Source organism: Oncorhynchus masou, chromosome 1 (assembly GCF_036934945.1).
Source record: "Oncorhynchus masou masou isolate Uvic2021 chromosome 1, UVic_Omas_1.1, whole genome shotgun sequence".
Classification (NCBI taxonomy): Eukaryota; Metazoa; Chordata; class Actinopteri; order Salmoniformes; family Salmonidae; genus Oncorhynchus; species Oncorhynchus masou.
The window spans coordinates 79,879,846-79,899,556 of NC_088212.1; the positions used below are offsets into that span (position 1 = coordinate 79,879,846).

The 19,711-nt window shown below is 40.2% G+C and overlaps 1 pseudogene; it reads right to left on the reverse strand.

Moving 5' to 3' along the window:
- Positions 1-375: 375 nt before the first annotated feature.
- Positions 376-19,711, reverse strand: LOC135543979 (electron transfer flavoprotein subunit alpha, mitochondrial-like; annotated as a pseudogene).

The following is a 19,711-nucleotide window of genomic DNA, read 5'->3' on the forward strand; positions in this document are numbered from 1 at the left end:
ACACTATTATCCACCGTGTATATAACACCATTATCCACCGAGATATATAACACTATTATCCACTGTGATATATAACACTAGTCCAGTAACCGGTATATAACACTAGTCCAGCAACAAAAACAAATTGAAATTAACAAGTTGTGAGACATTGTAGCATATCTACTAGCTTTATTATTCATGAAAAATATATCACAATAAAATATGTATTAGATCTAGACATTTTAAGCACCTATTTCAAAATGCACAAGAAGCATGAAATGCATTTTTAAGGCAGGATTTTCTTTTGGGTAGTTAAAACTGGCAGCTTATAATTGGTTAATGTTTCATCTTCAGATTTTGGAGTATTATAGGATCTTGGTTGGATCATGACGGTGATCACTTCTTCAATGCTGCAGTCATCTCAGCAACAGCCTACAAGTCCAAACAGTTCTCATACCTCTGACAGTTTCATTGGCAACAACGACAAATGACACATCCATTGTCTTTGACTGCTATCTGAAATCAGAGTGTATGTAAACACAGGTAAGATGAGAACTATTGTCACAGTTCTGGACCTGCCTGTTATTATTATCTCTACTTACCCATCACTTCAGCAGAATATTACTAACTTAAACACCTAGTCACCAACACCGGCCGATCACACGCAACGACACTGGTTAATAAATGATGAGCCAAACAAATGGAAAAAGCCACAAGGCTTTCAATTCTCACAAAGGGTCCCTCTTGAAGAGTGTGGCAAAGCTTGGGCACTGGATCTGGATCTGCCACCTCCGTATTTATACCTAAACTAGAGGGTAGAAGTGCTGCCTGGAACCCTGTGGCGTTGAGCCCTGCCAAAGTTACCTGAGCATGTCAATTAGGAGTGAATAGGTGAAGAGGAACACAGAATCAATATGAAAGCCAACACCAGGCAGTCCCCTTAGTTTAACTATCAGATGGTATTAGTTCCTGTTAAGGTTGAGGAGTGGAAGTTACTCTCTGAGCAGGAGGTCCTCTCATGAACTATCCACTGATACATTCACGAGTTCAATAATTCAGTACATCTGTTTTTTCATTAGGTGGAGTAATATACAGTTCCAAATGGTTCCTATTCTATCAATCACAATAACTGATTTACCAGGTTTGGATTCAGGCACTCAACAGAGAAATGTTTACAGTCGGAGAGAGTAAGAACTCAACTGCATATTCATTTAAACATGATTTCACTCAGTGTTATTTTAGGCTAATCCCAGAAACCTAGTTAACGGATTGTAACTGAACAAGGCACAACTCAGTAAGCCACAAGGTCTCTAGAAGTTTTGCTTTCTGAGATTAAACAACTGAATAACATGCAAATGTATGAGAGGGAAAACCAGACATTAACATTGCCTTTAAAACAGGTCAAATAGATGGCTACACCACCAAGCTAATGAATCCCCATTATTTAAGACTGAACGGCAAATGGAAGGTGTCTTTTAATGATTTATAATGATAAACCTAACTATTCAATTAATTTTATCAATCAAACTCATTTATAGAGCCCCTTGTACCTAAGCAGTTGTCACAAAATGCTTTTACAATGTCATTATCACAGGAATACTTTTAATGAGCAACTAACTGACAGCCTGGGCCTCTGATCAGACAGGAAATGGCTTGCGGGAGGTCTCTAGTGAACCAGGAAGTGTCTCAATGTCACAATCAGAGAAGAAGAAGAGTGAATTAACAGTGACCATTAGACATTTCCCTTAATAATTTAAATGTTTGAATAAAGGCTCAGAGGGAGTCAGTTTTAATGCATTAACATTAGTCGATCAGTCGTTGATGTGTCTTATTACAGCGTCATTAACTGAGGAGGATATCTGAGATATCACCTCTTTCTTGCGTTTTTTCAAATATGTTTTGCTATGGTATACTTAAGCAACAAGCCACGGGGGGTGTGGTATATGGCCAATATACCATGGCTAAGAGATGTTCTTATGCACGACACAATGTGGAGTGCCTGGATACAGCCCTTAGCGGTGGTGTATTGGCCATATACCACAAACCCCTGAGGTGCCTTACTGCTATTATAAAACTGGTTACCAACGTAATTAGAGTACTAAAAATACATGTTTTTTTTCATACCCGTAGTATACTGTCTGATATACCATGGCTGTCAGCTAATCAGCATTCAGGGCTTGAACCACCCAGTTTATAATAATTTATAGCTAATTAAGGACCTAATTCAACCAAAACCAATATTATGTTTGCTTTTATCAGGAAACCACTTTTGGTAGAATAAGGTCCATATTATTAATATAACAAATACACATCATATTAATAAACCTATTTTAAATCCTCCTGAGGGTACTAGAAGAATGACTCTTAAAGGAGAGATGGACAGGGTGTGACAGGCATCTGTAACGATGGCATGAGGGTGTGATGGATATTTCCCTCAAGACTCCTCACCACAATTTACCCATCAGGACTAAGCAGATCTCAAGTACATGAACACTGACTCTTTAAATGCTGTCATGAATTAGAAATACTGGGCACCATACAGGTTAAACCCAGTGTATCAGTGTTGTCTTGGATAACACTCATAGCACTTTACTAAACCTATACAGGGTGTGGTGTACAATACTTCATTTAGCCAATGCTGAAGATCTAGGTCCACCTCCTTAAGATGAACTAAATATCTACCTCCATATAGGGATTCATTTCACACCTTTAATATCACAATATCTAATCGTGTCATCATTGACAGTCTTACCTTGAAGAGATCCTCCGCCAAACCATAGTCAGCTACCTGGAAAATAGGTGCCTCTGGATCTAGAAATGAAACACAAAAACACGTGTCACAGTTCGTCTCAGTACATGTACTAACCTGTCCTCTGAATGAAAATGCAAAGCGGTATGCATACTGTACATGGATTGCCTCAGAATTTTAATGGAGGCTAAACCAAACACTTAAATCATAAAATACAAAGATACATTGCTATGTAAACTGATGATCCACATCCTAAAGCAGTGAGTTAGCATCCGGCATTAGGACAATATCAGTCACTATGATAAGAATCAAAATAAAGTAAAAATACAAAATACAAAAAACTAAATTAAATAAAGTTGTATTCCCATCCCTTACTGCTCTCTCACGTGTTATATACACACACTATGCTTTCATGACATATTGCATAGCTTGTTAAAGCAGCAAACATACAAACCCAAATTAGCTGCACTTAATTGATGTCACTTATGAATGTGTTGTTTTTTTTAAAAGTGATTTTGAAAACAGCTCCGTGACATCAAGTGGCTGGATATACGTAGAAGCAGAGTAAATCTCATACAAAACAAATAGATATGGGACTATGGCTGCATAATAGTATATAATACTGTGGTCTGACACATTCAGAACACATCCCACACACTCTACTCTCCTCTTAAGAAGCTCTGAAGCAAGAGAGAGAAAATACAAATAAATTATACATCATTCTTTAAAAAGCTTCTTCAGGTTCCCTTTTAAAACACACTTCTTAAGTGCACGGGATCCCGGAGCAGATAGCTTGCCTTGGTGGAAGAAATCCACTCAGGAGACTGTTGTCATGGCTACAAAAGAGTTTCTCCATTTTACATTTACATAAAACAGTTCTCTTCCAGGGACAGACGTATTCTGCCCTCCACTTGTTGTAAAAGTGGGTCAACTACAGCGAAAAGAGGAATACAAATAAGAAAAAGTACTTTGACCAAGTTCATTCAAATCCTCCTCATATATAGACAGTATGAAAGAGTGAATTGCTGTAATACTATTAATTAGGTAAATTGGTGCAGTTGTATCACACCCATTTTGGCTTTTTCAAATCAGCCTATACAGTAACAGTGTTAACTGGACTGATTATTGGAATGGGTGATCTTTATACTTTCACATAACTTGAAGATATCAAATTATTGTTTTTTTATCTTCAAAATGAGTCAGTCAGTTTCAAAGAGTTGTAAATGTTTTTTATTAATTAATACATGTTTTTACATTAATACAATTTATTTGAAATCAATATGACATTTAATCAGTATCCCCATTGTTTTACTGTATGTATGTCTTTACTTTTTAATCCATCACTAGTGCAAATTCCATAAAAGGCGGTAGAATAAGCTTAGCTACATGAAATTGTGATCAACATGAGGGTGACACGTATTTATCACTCTCCTGGTGACAAGGCGCTACATCACAAAGAGTTCAGAAGAATTTAATCAAATAATAGACACCACAGTTAATTTAGCAATCAGACGCACAAGCCCCATAACTATATGTACTTATGCATGACTTGCGACAGCAAGAATCAGCAAAAAACAATGTTTTAAAAAGCACGACATCTTTAGGGAAACATTGTTACATTTTCAAAAACATCTTGCCGTATAAAACACATCCTGTATTTTGTTTGGAGCACGAGAAAAACTCTGAACATCTTGCCGTATAAAACACATCCTGTATTTTGTTTGGCGCACGAGAAAAACTCGGAATATCTTGCATCCTCAAATAAAAAATTTGAAAATCAGTAGAACGAATCTATTTTACATTTGTTTAAATGTGAAGAATTATCCACAAGTAATAACACAGCCATACCACAATAATACCACTAGCTTATTTAGACTACTTAGTTTGATGTCTGTGATGTGGTGTACCTTGCTGTTCTTCATCCCAGCCAGGTGCTGAATAGCTCCAGAGATGCCCACTGTGATGTAGAGTTCCTGGAAACAAAACACAACATAAAATGACCAGTCAGTATATAATAATGTAATATCAAAAATGTAATTCATATAACAAAACATTTATATTTTTGCAATAATACTACACAGACATGATACATAAATAAATAAAATAAATCAGCTTTCAAGTTTTAATAAACAGTGTTTATTGTAGGGAGAACAAAAAAATCTATTCTGAAATAAAAAATCAGTCTCAACCAAATGAATGAAAAGGTTTGGACACAATATGATATGTAAAGACTATTGATTTAACCATTACTTTTCAACAACTTAAAATGAGAAGATGATGTGTGTTTGCACACAGAAATACACAGCGTGGCCATCAGAGAATCCCTATGACCACAGCCTTATGAGATAGGCTCTCCTAACCAGTAGTCTGGTGAACCAAGTTGCTGTGACCATAAGTGACCAACACCAGAACCACAAACTGAGCCCCAATCCCCCGGAACCCTTTCCACCATACTCTGACCCGATAGGCAGTCAATTCCTGAACATACATCTCAATGGTTTTGACCAGTGTGGTACTTTAGGGTGTCTGACAGCCAGAGTGTGGGGGCCTGGGCCCCTGGTTGCAACATTACCATCCATTCTCCAGGGAGCAGCACATCAATTGCTTTCAGCTAAATGCACTCACATATGAATATTTCAGTAGGATTTAATGTTTCAGCTGCAGCCCCAGAGGAACAGAGCATCAATTTGTGAACACAGTTCTCCCGGAGTTAAAAGCCAGGCTGGATAATACAGTATGAAAGGCACTGTCAATCCAGAGGCCTTTTTTCCCCCAGACTGGGAGAGAGAAAATAAAAAATAGAAAAGCTTCTCCCCGTTAGCCTCCAAGTAGGTCCCCAGCTGGGTATAAACAGCTTTTTGAAAGTTTTCCACTACAAACTGCTATACTTGGGGGGGTGGGGTCATTTAGCACTGGATGTTTTTAAAGTATATGTAGGGAGAGGAGGAGAATGGCCAGACGATTTGCCAAGCTTGGTCAGTTTTTCCCTCCTCTTCTGCCTGTCAGTCTGCTTGCCTGTCTGGTGTTTGGTCTCTCCACAGCTGCTGTGAGCCGTGGCAGCAGGGCAGGGACTTGGTGCACTCGCTGGCCTGTTAATAAAATCCCCCAAAGTGATGCTGAAACCCAGTGGTTCACACAGCACAGCTCCCCTCAGGTGTGAGAACACAAGCTCCTGTACACACAGCCAGATTGTGACACAACTGAGTTAATCAACCAGGTGATCACGGGATGCTGCTGTGTGCAAACAGACAGCAAAGGACAACAGGTTGGCTAACGATACTAAATACTGTTCGACTGGCTCGGAGGTATCTCAGGACTGAGTCCTATAACTGGTTTGACAGAAGAATCGATGATATTCAATGCCTTGTAAAGCAAATGAAAAAAGGGTAAAAGTGGTCCCATTAGAAGTCTTTCTTTTGTTATATTTCTACTGTTGGCCTATGTGTGACAAAGCTTTTGAAGATAATGAGAAAATTTTAAAAGTTATCACTTGAAATTTTTACTTAAGTCCTCTAAAATTATAAGTAAAAGACTATATCAACCTGCATCATTCTGAAACCACCAATGCCTATACACTGCTCTCACTTAACAGTAGCCTTATATTATAAATCTTTCCTTCTTTGTTCCTTATGACAAAACCTGAAACAATTGTATGTCATTATTTTAATCAATTGTTATCATATCCCATTTCAAGTAAAATACTTAGTCTTTGTAAGTAATTAACAAGAATACAGTAATTGAAAACATTAATTTTGCCAGCGTTGTTTTGACTGATACATTGAGTCAAGCGGAGGTGTTGCTCTCCTCATTTAAGTGACACGGCGTCTTGTAAAAGCCACTAATAAGTTTTATCCTGATGAGTGCAGTTCATAATAAAATACACGACAACGCATGTGTAAACTAAGACAGGCCACTGACAGTTACACTAATAAGGTCATAATGGCCCAGGTTCCTGAAGCCAACAATGCAGAAATGCCCGCAGGCAGCAATCAAAAATGTATCCTAATTATCATGTGAATACTGCATCACCTCTGAAGAATGATAAATTATAAATCCACAACATGGTTCCCCTCTCAGACAGGCATGAGGAAAGATGTGATTTATTTTGGGGGGGTTGGAGCGTTTCTGAAGGCTTGTCATGGAATTATGGAGATCGACATACCATCCACTGCTTACTGTGTAGGGAATATACCTAGAACTTTAAATATATACAGTACCAGGCAAAATTGCAAACATACCTACTTAATTAAGGGCTATTTTCTACATTGTAGAATAATACTGAAGACATCAAAACTATGAAATAACACATATGAAATCATGTAGTAACCAAAAAATGTTAAATACATCAAAATATATTTTAGATTCTTCAAAGTTGCCACCCTTTGCCTTGATGACAGCATTGCACATGCTTGGCATTCTCTCAACCAGCTTCACCTAGAAAGCTTTTCCAACAGTCTTGAAGGAGTTCCCACAAATGCTGAGAACTTGCTGACTGCCTTTCCATCACTCTGCAGTCCAACTCATCCCAAACCATCTCAGTTGGGCTGAGGTTAGGTGACTGTGGAGGATAGGTCATCTGATGCAGCACTCCATCCCTCTCCTTCTTGGTTAAATGTCCCTTACACAGCCTGGAGGTGTATTGGGTCATTGTCCTGTTGAAAAACAAATGACAGTGGGACTAAGTGCAAACCAGATGGGATGGCATATCGCTGCAGAATGGTGTGGTAGCCATGCTGTGTATAAGACAGTAGTTTAGGAATTGTTAGTTAGATTACTTGTTGGTTATTACTGCATTGTCGGAACTAGAAGCACAAGCATTTCGCTACACTCGCATTAACATCTGCTAACCATGTGTATGTGACAAATAAATTTGATTTGATTTGATTTGAAGTGTGCCTTGAATTCTAAATAAAATCACTGACAGTGTCACCAGCAAAGCACCCCCACACCACCTCCTCCATGCATCACGGTGAGAAACACACATGCAGAGATCATCCGTTCATCTATTCTGCGTCTCACAAAGACACGGCGGTTGGAACCAAAAATCTTAAATTTAGACTCATCAGACCAAAGGAAAGATTTCCACCGGTCTAATGTCCATTGTTCAGGTATTTTGGCCCAAGCAAGTCTCTTCTTATTTTTTTAACCTTTATTTTACTAGGCAAGTCAGTTAAAAACAAATTCTTATTTTCAATGACGGCCTAGGAACAGTGGGTTAACTGCCTGTTCAGGGGTAGAATGACAGTTTTGTACCTTGTCAGCTCGGAGAGTCAAACTTGCAACCTTTCGGTTACTAGTCCAACACTCTAACCACTAGGCTACCCTGCCGCCCCAATTGGTGTCCTTTAGTAATAGTTTCTTTGCAGCAATTCGACCATGAATGCCTGATTCACACAGTCTCCTCTGAACAGTTGATGTTGAGATGTGTCTGTTACTTGAACTCTGTGAAGTATTTATTTGGGCTGCAATCTGAGGTGCAGTGAACTTATCCTTATCCAGAGGTAACTCTGGGTCTTCCTTCCCTGTGGTGGTCCTCATGAGAGACAGTTTCATCATAGCGCTTGATGGTTTTTGTGACTGCACTGACTGACTTTCATGTCTTAAAGTAATGATGGAATGTGGTTTCCTCTTTGCTTATTTGAGCTGTTCTTGCCATAATATGGACTTGGTATTTTACCAAATAGGGCTATCTTCTGTATACCACCCCTACCTTGTCAAAAATCCTGGGACGGCAGGGTAGCCTAGTGGTTAGAGCGTTGGACTTGTTACCGGTAGGTTTCAAGTTCAAACCCCCGAGCTGACAAGGTACAAATCTGTCATTCTCCCCCTGAACAGGCAGTTAACACACTGTTTCCAGGCCATCATTGAAAATAAGAATTTGTTCTTAACTGACTTGCCTGGTTAAATAAAGGTAAAAAAATAAAATAAAAACAACAGATTGGCTCAAATGCATTAAGAAGGAAAGAAAATCCAAAAATTAACTTTTAACAAGGCAAACCTGTTAATTGAAATGCATTCCAGGTGTCTACCTCATGAAGCTGGTTGAGAGAAAGCCAGTGTGCAAAGCTGCCATCAAGACAAAGGGCAGCTACTTTGAAGAATCTCAAATATAAAATAGGTTTTGATTTATTTAACACTTTTTTGGTTATTACATATGTGTCATTTCATAGTTTTGTTGTCTTCTACCATGTAGAAAATAGCAAAAATAAAGAAAATGAGTAGGTTAGTCCAAACTTTTGACTGGTACTGTATATATAATAGTACTGTAAATAGTATATTACATTTGATTACATGAATTATATTTCAATTGACCTGATTTGATTTGAATATTAATTGCAATACACAAGCAATGAATGGTTACTGGTTTAGGATGTTGCATATCATAGCCTTCTGTGATTGTACACAATGTAAACAGGAAACAACAATATTGGCAGAGTTGTCAATTTTGAGGGGCAGGGTGGACTCACAGCACTTAAGTCTCCTTCCTACTGGGTCTGGTAAATCATTTAGGATCTTAAATCAGCCATTAACTACATCACAGCCGCTTCAGACGGCCCTAATGTGGGTCTGATGACAGCTGGGATATCCCTGTCGCGAGCCAAATGACCAATTTAGCCTTTTTAAGCTTATTCAATTTTAAATAATTAAATAATGTCACAATAGAGTATTGTCACACATTCTGTGATTTTGTTTGTATTGTTTCGGATAACAATTGTGTGCTTGCTTGTATTAATTCCCTTTAACCTGATGTAGCAGGCATAAGAGAAGCGCCTGAGCGGAGTTCCCACATTCGGTTTTCTGCGGGAAAGGAAGCTAGGTTGAAAATAGCTGTATTCCTGAAAACTGGAATATGCAACTCGACTAAGGCTAATTCCCTTTACTGTGAAGGGTCTGTCTTGTGGCTTGTTGGCTTTGCCAAAACATACACAGCCTCCACAGAGTCTTTCCACACACACCCCAATCCACACACGTGCTAACTAACACACTGTACACACAATTGAATGTAGGAGACAGATAGGCCATCTTTGGAACAACAAGATCGAGAAAATACAGTGCATTCGAAAAGTATTCCGACCCCTTGACTTTTTCCACATTTTGTTATGTTAAACTTATTCTAAAATTTAATAAATAAATAAAATGTCCTCAATCTACACACAATACCACATAATGACAAAGTGAAAACAGGTTTTTAGAAATGTTTGCAAATTTCTAAAAAATAAAATATCTTACTTAAGTATTCAGACCCTTTGCTATAAGACTTGAAATTGAGCTCAGGTGCATCATGTTTCCATCGATCATCCGTGAGATGTTTCTACAACTTGATTGGAGTCCACCTGTGGTACATTCAATTGATTGGACAATGTTTGGAAAGGCACACACCTATCTATATAAGGTCCCACAGTTGAAAGTGCATGTCAGAGAAAAAAACAAGCCATGAGGTTTAAGGAATTGTCCGTAGAGCTCCAAGACAGGATTGTGTCAAGGCACAGATCTGGGAAAGGATACCAAAACATTTCTGCAGCATTGAAGGTCCCCAAGAACACAATGCTTCCATCATTCTTAAATTGAAGAAGTTTGTAACCACCAAGACTCTTACCAGAACTGTCCGCTCGGCCAAACTGAGCAATCGGGAGAGAAGAGGAGGTGAAGGGTGAAGGGAGACAATAATCTGATGGTCACTCTCACAGAGCTGCAGAGTTGCTCTGTGGAGATGGGAGAACTTTCCAGAAGGACAACCATATCTGCAGCACTCTAACAATCACGCCTTTATGGTAGAGTGGCCAGACTGAAGCCACTCCTCAGTAAAAGGCACATGACAGCCTGCTTGGAGTTTTCCAAAAGACACCTAAAGACTCTAAGAACATGAAAAAGAAGATTCTCTGATCTGATGAAACCAAGATTGAACTATTTGGCCTGAATTCCAAGCGTCACGTCTGGAGGAAATCTGGCTGACCATCCCTACGGTGAAGCATGGTGGTGGCAGCATCATGCTGTGGGGATATTTTTCAGCAGCAGGGACTGGGAGACTAGTCAGGATCGAGGGAAACATGACCAGAGCAAAGTACAAAAGAGATCCTTGATGAAAACCTGCTCCAGAGAAGAATGGGAGAAACTCCGCAAATTGTGCCAAGCTTGTAGCGTCATACCTGAGAAGACCCGACGCTGCAATCGCTGCCAAAGGTGCTTCAACAAAGTACTGAGTAAATGTGATATTTCTAAAAAAAAATGTTTTATATACACTACCATTCAAAAGTTTGGGGTCACTTAGAAATTCTGTTTTTTGAAAGAAAAACAAATTTTTTGTCTATTAAAATTACATCCAATTGATCAGAAATACAGTGTAGAAATTGTTAATGTTGTAAATTACTATTGTAGCTCGAAACGTCAGATTTTTAATGGAATATGCGTACAGAGGCCCATTATCAGCAACCATCACGCCATTGCAGCTTCATTAAATAGTACCCACTAAACACCAGTCTCAACGTCAACAGCGAAGAAGTGACTCCGGGATTCTGGCCTTCGAGGCAGAGTTGCAAAGAAAAAGCCATATATCAGACTGGCCAATAAAAAGAAAAGATTAAGATGGGCAAAAGATCACAGACATTGGACAGAGGAACTCTGCCTAGAAGGCCAGCATCCAGGAGTCGCCTCTTCACTGTTGAAGTTGAGACTGGTGTTTTGCGGGTACTATTTAATGAAGCTGCCAGTTGATGACTTGTGAGGCGTCTGTTTCTCAAACTAGAGACTCTCATGTACGTGTCCTCTTGCTCAGTTGTGCACCGGGGCCTCCCACTCCTCTTTCTATTCTGGTTAGAGCCAGTTTGGGCTGTTCTGTGAAGGCAATAGTACACAGCGTTGTACCAGATCTTCAGTTTCTTGGCAATTTCTTGCATGGAATAGACATCATTTCTCAGATCAAGAATAGACTGGCGAGTTTCAGAAGAAAGTTCTTTGTTTCTGGGCATTTTGAGCCTGTAACTGAACCCACAAATGCTGATGCTCCAGATACTCAATTAGTCTTAAGAAGGCCAGTTTTATTGCTTCTTTAATAAGAACAACAGTTTTCAGCTGTGCTAACATAATTGCAAAAGGGTTTTCTAATGATCAATTAGCCTTTTAAAATGAAAAACTTGGATTAGCTAACACAACGAGCCATAAGCGCAAACCACTGCTTTTAATCAGGGCAAGGTGACCGGACACATGACCGAATACAAACAGTGTAGCTATTCCCTCCGCAAGGCAATCAAACAAGCTAAGCGTCAGTATAGAGACAAAGTAGAGTCACAACTCAATGGCTCAGACACAAGAGGTATGTGGCATGGTCTACAGTCAATCACGGATTACAAAAAGAAAACCAGCCCCGTCACGGACCAGGATGTCTTGCTCCCAGATGGACTAAACAACTTCTTTGCTCGCTTTGAAAACAATACAGTGCCACTGACATGGCCCGCTACCAAAACCTGCGGATTCTCCTTCACTGCAGCCAACGTGAGTAAAACATTTAAACATGTTAACCCTCGCAGGGCTGCAGGCCCAGACGGCATCCCCAGCCGCGTCCTCAGAGCATGCGCAGACCAGCTGCTGGTGTGTTTACAGACATATTCAATCAATCCATATCCCAGTCTGCTGTTCCCACATGCTTCAAGAGGGCCACCATTGTTCCTGTTCCCAAGAAAGCTAAGATAACTGAGCTAAATGACTATCGCCCCTTAGCACTCACTTCCGTCATCATGAAGTGCTTTGAGAGACTAGTCAAGGACCATATCACCTCCACCCTAACCGACACCCTAGACCCACTCCAATTTCCTTAACGTCCCAATAGGTCCACAGATGACGCAATCGCAACCACACTGCACACTGCCCTAACCCATCTGGACAAGAGGAATACCTATGTGAGAATGCTGTTCATCGATTACAGCTCAGCATTTAACACCATATTACCCTCCGAACTCGTCATCAAGCTCGAAACCCTGGGTCTCGACCCCGCCCTGTGCAACTGGGTATTGGACTTCCTGATGGGCCGCCCCCAGTTAGTGAGGGTTGGTAACAACATCTCAACCCCGCTGATCCTCAACACTGGGGCCCCACAAGAGTGCGTTCTGAGCCCTCTCCTGTACTCCTTGTTCACCCATGACTGCGTGGCCATGCACGCCTCCAACTCAAGCATCAAGTTTGCAGACGACACTACAGTGGTAGGCTTGATTATCAACAACGATGAGACGGCCTACAGGGAGGAATGTGGTGTCAGAAAAATAACCTCACAACCAAACATCAACAAAACAAAGGAGATGATCGTGGACTTCAGGAAACAGCAGAGGGAGCACCCCCCTATCCACATCGACGGGTCAGTAGTGGAGAGGGTAGTACGTTTTAAGTTCCTCGGCGTACACATCACGGACAAACTGAATTGGTCCACCCACACAGACAGCATGGTGAAGAAGGCGCAGCAGCGCCTCTTCAACCTCAGGAGGCTGAAGAAATTTGTCTTGTCACCAAAAGCACTCACAAACTTCTACAGATGCACAATCGAGAGCATCCTGTTGGGCTGTATCACCGCCTGGTACGGCAACTGCTCCGCCCACAACCGTAAGGCTCTCCGGAGGGTAGTGAGGTCTGCACAACGCATCACCGGGGGCAAACTACCTGCCATCCAGGACACCTACACCGCCCGATTTCACAGGAAGGCCATAAAGATCATCAAGGACAACAACCACCCGAGCCACTGCCTGTTCACCCCGCTATCATCCAGAAGGCGAGGTCAGTACAGGTATATCAAAGCAGGGACCGAGAGACTGAAAAACAGCTTCTATCTCAAGGCCATCAGACTGTTAAACAGCCACCACTAACATTGAGTGGCTGCTGTCAACACACTGACTCAACTCCAGCCACTTTAATAATGTAAAAATGTATGAAAAATTTATCACTAGCCACTTTAAACAATGCCACTTCATATAATGTTTACATACCCTACATTACTCTTGTCATATGTATATACTGTACCCGATACCATCTACTGCATTTTGCCTATGCCGTTCTGTACCATCACTCATGTATATATTTTTATGTACATATTCTTCAATCCTTTACACGTGTGTGTATAAGGTAGTTGTTGTGAAATTGTTAGGTTAGATTACTCGTTGGTTATTACTGCATTGTCGGAACTAGAAGCACAAGCATTTCGCTACACTCGCATTAACATCTGCTAACCATGTGTATGTGACAAATAAAATTTTATCTGGAGTGATGGTTGCTGACAATGGGCCTCTGTACACCTATGTAGATATTCCATTAAAGAATCTGCTGTTTCCAGCTACAATAGTAATTTACAAAATTAACAATGTCTTCACTGTATTTCTGATCAATTTGATGTTATTTTAATGGACAAAAGAAAAGTGCTTTTCTTTCAAAAACATGGACATTTCTAGGTGACCCCAAACTTTTGAACAGTAGTGTATATACAGTTGCAAAAACGTCTAAACACCTGTTTTGATTTGTCATTTTGGGATATTGTGTATAGATTGATGAGGGGGAAAAAAACAATTTAATCCATTTTAGAATAAGGCTGTAATGTAACAGAATGTGAAAAAAGTTAAGGGATCTGAATACTTTCCGAATGCACTGGAGACTAATGAAGGTCAGCAAAAGTGCACATACAGTTCAATTAAAGTCATTCAACAAGACCAAACATAATTACATTTGTAATCCAAAATACCTCAATTAAAATATAATTTTACAGAACAATTAATATGATAGTGTGATGCTGAAAAAGTGAAACAATCATATACAATTTATTAAAGTTACATTATTAAAGTTACGTGCTCACTAAGAAATATTGTATGTTGGTTTCTGCTGTGACACAGTGAAATAACAGAGACAATAAAAGGGTGTGTGTTGTATCACTTACAGGTGCTACAATCTTGCCAGTCTGGCTGACCTGCATGTCATTGTGGACGTAGCCAGCATCCACAGCAGCTCTGGAAGCCCCCACTGCATTCACAACATACAGCGGGTTATTAATACACATGATCATACCACGCAGTTACACACAGACAACTGACCTCTCACACTTTCCACTGTCCCTCACACATGCACCCACTCACTCTCAAAGATTCTCTCTCCTTCTCTCTGATGTACACACACATGGTTATTTATACCTGCAGCACCCATTTGGTCAGCGAGGTCGTACAGCAGTTTGATGTTCTCACCGCCCTTCAGCCCTCGTCCTAATGGGACAAAGAAATCAAGTGCTTGGTCACAATGACCTAACAGAATGAGAGGCCAGGGAATGTGAATGACACATTGGCTGAAGCAGTCAGACAGTGTAAAGCTAAGCCCTTACCTGCGGACACTACCACTTTGGCACTAGTGAGCTCTGGTCAATCGCTCTTGGTCAGGCTCTGCTTAAGTCATTCTGACATCCCCACAGCCAATTTAAATGTGCACTATATTCTTTACACTAGAATCTGAATATGCTGCTCGGGAGCCATAATCAGGTATTGAAAACATGACTGTTATGATGAGAGACAGAGAAAGGTTACTGAGTGGCGCTGCTGTCAACAGTGTAATGGAAGAGTACAGCACCCTGTTCAGTAGCAGCACTGCCTCCCTCCACAGCAGCAGGTTCAAAGGAAGTCCCCCTCACTGTGAACACCTTGACTTTCTCATTGCACTTCACTGTGGCCAGGGCATTACCTGTAGTACAGACACCACGTACAGTAACACCACATGCAATGGGTTTGCTTAGTTATATTGAGATATATTCTCAGAGCAAAAACCCTCAATATAAGATAATGTTGTTTTTTTTAATTTGGGGATCTAATAAAGCTTTTGTGTTTTACAGGCAATGCAATTCAGGCAATTCTATAAAATACAATGACAAATGTTCCCAGTAATAATTAAAAACAAGAAAGAACAGACTTGCGTTGTAATTATTTGCATTGTAAGAACTTGCATTGTATGAAGCTAGGCTGGGTCCTGGCATATGCATTGTGTATTACTAATTGGACTGTCTGACAACACCAAAACATCCAAGTGTAAGACCTTTGTCTGGCAAAAATGCAGCAGCAAAATGGTTAAAAACCCCCACCGAATTTCCAACCAGGAAGAGTCAGGCTCTTGCCAAAGTTTAAGTGGATAATTTTAAATCAGACCCATCTATATTTTATGATTATAATGTGCCCAATCAAAATATGATCTGAGCTTATTCTTCTTCAGGGAGGCTTTTAGGCTTTCAGACTGACAGCTGGGATGACCAGGGTGGATCTCTGTAGTCATTAAGAGGTCAGAAACAACAACATGAACTACTATAGCCTCATCACTTTACTAATGAATATAGAACAATCATCTCCATTTAACCCCTGACCCCAGCCCATTAGCAGAGCACTACACCAATACTGAAATCTATCTAATCATTTATTCTGCTGTTTACGTATGCATTATAGGTTGTGCTAAGAACAGGCCTGCAGCGATAAGAAACTATGTTGTAATGCATAATAATTAGTGTGCTTACAAAATATTTGGGGTCATTTTATACCTCAATGGAATAGTTGTTAATTATAAAAGATATTACAACAGGAATCTCACCAGCTTAAATGGTTCTAACAACGGTGTCTTGAGATTTGACCTCGATGATGTCAGAGAGTTACAACATCCAGCTTGGCTGACACTCTGGGAAGGAGATTCTGTTGAGCATAATACAGTATTGAGATGATATTCTTTAATTCAACCATATCACCCTGTGGATCTCTCAGGACACAGAGGTGATGGGGAGGTTGATTGTTTTAAAATGGGAATGTTTCTCAACATTTTAAGGACTTGCCAAAGTTTGGTACAATAAAGACCAAATTGAAGCTATTACAAATAATGTGTCCCTACAGAAACAGTTTATAGTAGATGAGGTCAATAATGCTATAGTACCATGACGGATACAAACTGCCCTCTGTGAGTTGGATAAAACTAGCTTGGCCTACGGAGACTCAAATACAAAAATGTGTGAAGTTTAGCCCAATGATGGACAATGGAATTCAAAGTCATCTTTGATGATGTTTTTAGTAAAATAAATTAAATCAGATACCAGACAGTATTAGGATGCATAATCTAAAACACATTCATCTACTCAGGGAAATCGAGACCAGACAACCGAGCCTCAGTCAATATGAGTTGGATTACAATACATAAGATATTGTTTAATGCACCCTAATTCAACAGAAATACCATTAGATCAGCAAGTTGACAGTTCTATTGCAGAATGACAGATTACTGGGGCAGTAATTGAGGGGTAGTACTACACTTACTGGGTAGTAATTGAGGGGTAGTACTACACTTACTGGGTAGTAATTGAGGGGTAATACTACACTTACTGGGTAGTAATTGAGGGGTAATACTACACTTACTGGGTAGTAATTGAGGGGTAGTACTACACTTCCTGGGTAGTAATTGAGGGGTAATACTACACTTACTGGGTAGTAATTGAGGGGTAATACTACACTTACTGGGTAGTAATTGAGGGGTAATACTACACTTACTGGGTAAAATTGGAAGGAAAAACAACTTTCAGAAGCATTAAAGCATAATGTTTAAAAATGATGACAGAGATGATAACAGATGATAGAGTTCATGCATGTCTGGATACATAATAAAATAAACTTCCCATGATAAGGAAGGATTTGATCATTATATAGCTATTAATAATATGGGGGAAATGCAGACATGTGAACACTGTTGTGTTATAGTCAGTAACTCACCTTCCCAAAAGCAGAAGCTCCTGCACAGATGTGTGTGAAGTTGAACTGTTTCTGGGTAGCAAGAATCAAAGGAGTCAATTCCTCTGTATGGAGAAAAGAGGACCAGGGTTAAAGTACATATTTAGACCAAAAGAAAGTATCATGCCATTCCATCATTCCAACAGTAAATATCAGGGCCTCCCGGGTGGCGCAGTGGTTAAGGGTGCTGTACTGCAGCGCCAGCTGTGGCATCAGAGACGCGCCCAGGCTCTCTCTGTAACTGGCTGCACCCGGGAGGTCTGTGGGGCGATGCACAATTGGCCTAGCATCGTCCGGGTTAGGGAGGGCTTGGCCGGTAGGGATATCCTTGTCTCATCGCCAGTGACTCCTGTGGCGGGCTGGGTGCAGTGCGCGCTAACCAAGGTTGCCAGGTGTACGGTGTTTCCTCTGACACATTGGTGCGGCTGGCCTCTGGGTTGGATGCGTGCTGTGTTAAGAAGCAGTGCGGCTTCTTAACACAGGTTGTGTATTGGAGGATGCATGAAATAAAGAGTTAACTATACCAGCCAGCTGTTTATCATGTACGAAATACCACATTAAAACATAACTTCCATTGATGTGTGACTGAACAGCTGGTAGGGCAGGAGTAGCCAACCATCCTCCAGCAGGTTTTTGCTCCAGCCTTCCTGAAACACACATTCGTTTGTCGAACACCAAAGGGAAGGCTTTAGCCATGTCAGGTCAACTGTGGGTTTGTCCTCCAAGATAACAAAATCACTTGCTAGTTTAGTTTAACTCGAGTCAGGTGACACACTGTACTGTATGTAGCTAGTTATGGTCCCACAATCGGGATTAGTTTCATGCTCTACTCTGACACGATAACCGTTAATAGCTACAATGTATGTAGCTAACAGTGCAGTTGCAAATTAGAGTGAAAGTATGTTGTCGACATGCCATGTCCTGAACTGACCTCAGACAGACTTCAGTCAGACTAGCCAACTAGACGTTGGTGGCAATCTGAAACGGTAGAAGAAATGGCTGCATTTGTCAACACTGGAGTTTTACATACCAATTGTCCCAAACTTCTTCTGTTTTTTGTTGTAAACATAACTGGCTAGCTTTCTAGCTAATCAGCTAAAATCTTGCTAGCTATTTGTCTTGATCTAAACAAAGTGACAGTTGAGAAGCATCAGTTAATTCTCCACTCTTGTATCTCGCGAGAACAATGTAGTCTGATCTCTCTTTCACTTTAAACAGTGAACTCAGAGAATAGCCCTATCTAATCATTTCATTATGAATTCAAATGCCCTTTTAAAGTGCAAAAGACCAGGGATTTGAGAATGCATGTACTGTAGGCTATAAAATACATGATGTAAGCATTCCATTCCATCCATAGACATAAACTTTTATATTTAATTGGAAAAATACAGGCTGATGTCAAATATGGCAACCAAAAGGTCATAAATAAACCTGTGAATTATCTGGAATTATATAATGAGAGCCCTATACTCCAAAATTCCGAGACAATGAAAGGAACCTACCTACATTGTATTAATTTGATTTATGAAATAGAACAAATTCAATACAGAGACTTTGTGGATACATTTTACTAAAACTAAAAATCAGGTACCAGTCTCGAGTGGCTCACTGCGCTGCTCTCTTGTCCTGTCATGAAGCAGTAAAATTGTACTTCTAATGTTCCTCCAGTAGGTGTCCTTGTTGTTCTCGAATAGATGGATGAACTGATTCACATGGTGTCAGGTGTCATGACGGGTTGTCTCTGTGCATTCTCCTCTGTCCCAGGAAAAACGTGCAATTTACTGCTTACTCCTGCTAATTCCAATTCCAATGTAGGCCTAATAAAAGTGTACAGATTTAAAATAATTAACAGTAATTGTCAGGAAATAATGCATCATCCAAAAAAGCTCACCATAAACGTAGGCAAATATCCAAGCCCCAAAATACCTTAGAATTACCTATTGCATTCCAACAAATAACCAACTGTTTCAAAATAAATAAACACTTTGAACTATCTAATTCTTTAAAATCTCTAGTGAGACTTGATATGACAGTGGGAATATGTTATGTGGGACGAATGGATGTCCAGTTGTACGCGTGACGTCAGAGAGCGTGTGGGACACTGCAGCGCCTCTTCCCGGGGCCGTCCCACAGTCCGAACTGAAGTTATCAGACAGCCAGGCACAGGCTACTTACCTCCCTCTTTTCTCCTCTTCTTCTCCTTCTTGCTTCTTTTCTGCAT